Raw genomic sequence first — 1,438 nt, forward strand, 5'->3', positions numbered from 1 at the left:
ACTCAGAAATCCGCCTGCCTCTGCCTCCCAAGTGCTGGGATTAAAGGCGTGCGCCACCACGCCCGGCTGAGTTTCCATCTTTTTAATATCCGATTAAGATTTAATGAAGGGCCACCAAGTGTTTGAGACGTGTGTGACAAAGTTCCTCAATAGCAAGATGAATATCACCAACGCCATGAGAATTTAGAAAGCTGGCACAGGGACCCTGAAAGTGAACTTCCTTTAAAGCTAACTCTCCGTCTTCTGGGGCGGTCCCCAGACCTGGACCACGAGCCCCAGTGAGCGCTGATGTTTGCTCAGTGTGGACAAGGGCTGGCTGCTAATCCTCACAGTTATGAGTCCTCTATACCAGCCCGCCCCCACTAAGTGCTCAGCAAAGTCGGCTGCATGGAAAAGATGGAGGAAAGACTAACTTCATTACGCTCACCCCACTCGAAGCCCCAGAGTCTTAACGAAGACCAGATCCTCTCGACACCTGCTTTTAGAGTGAGTGTGAGTTTTCCTCAACAGAGTGAGAACTGACCCTGAAGCAGCCAGAGCTCTTCACTCTGGTCTGGCTTTTTGCTTCTCACAGCACACAGTAAGCACATCACAGAGTTGACCAGGAGGGGTCACCCCTTCGCTGTGCTGAGGTCTCTGTTCAAATGTGAGGGTCCCTTTCACACACACCCCCTCCCTCGCTCAGGACGGCACCTTAGCACCCCCGCAATGTGACATCCTTTGACTCCTAGGACTAATGAAAGGACATTTTCTGGTTTTGTTTACTGCTGTATACTTAGCCCTCGCCCAGGGCAGGTCACTAGAGGTCTGCATCAGGACATGTCAATGGGAGCTGATAACTGTCCAACTGGATACAATGTCACCCTGAGCATACACTAGTCCCCATCTCGACCTAGTGTGCCCTTAAGCTGATGTAAGCCTGAATTCCAAATCATTCTCTCATCCTGTTTTGTTAGCTGCATAAGGGCAGGGCTTGCTTCTAAAATACCTATGCCTGCATACAGAAGATGCTCAATATGTATATGTCACATGCGTAAGTGCCCACCCATCAGTGGTTAGCTCCAGATCCCTGGGACACAGCTCTGGAATGTGACCTGACCAGATACTGCCTCTGATCCTGCTGAGACATTACTGCCGATGGGATGACAAACTGACCTACTCCAGGACAATGACTCAAATCTGATTTGGGCCAGTAGTATCTCAAGGATAAACGTGGGGCTGGAGGGATGCCTAGGGCTTAAGACCTTCCAGAGGTCTTTCCAGAGGGCCAGAACTGATCCCCAACACCCACAGAGCCACTCACAGCCAGGGGATCTGTCTCCCTCTTCTGGCTTCCACAGGTACCACACCCACATGGTACACAGGCAACCCACACACATAAAATGAAAATAAGTCAAACTTAAAAAGGAAAAGAAAGGGGGCTGGTGAGATGGCTCAG

At 50.4% G+C, this 1,438-nt stretch overlaps 1 protein-coding gene across 3 annotated transcripts in view; it reads right to left on the reverse strand.

Annotated features, from left to right (window-relative positions):
• Positions 1 to 1,438, reverse strand: part of Tmem63b (transmembrane protein 63B) — a 26,709-nt gene that overhangs the window by 10,777 nt on the left and 14,494 nt on the right. The gene's annotated exons all lie outside the window — the stretch shown is intronic.

The sequence above is a fragment of the Mus pahari genome, chromosome 18 (genome assembly GCF_900095145.1).
Source record: "Mus pahari chromosome 18, PAHARI_EIJ_v1.1, whole genome shotgun sequence".
In the NCBI taxonomy this organism is placed as follows: domain Eukaryota; kingdom Metazoa; phylum Chordata; class Mammalia; order Rodentia; family Muridae; genus Mus; species Mus pahari.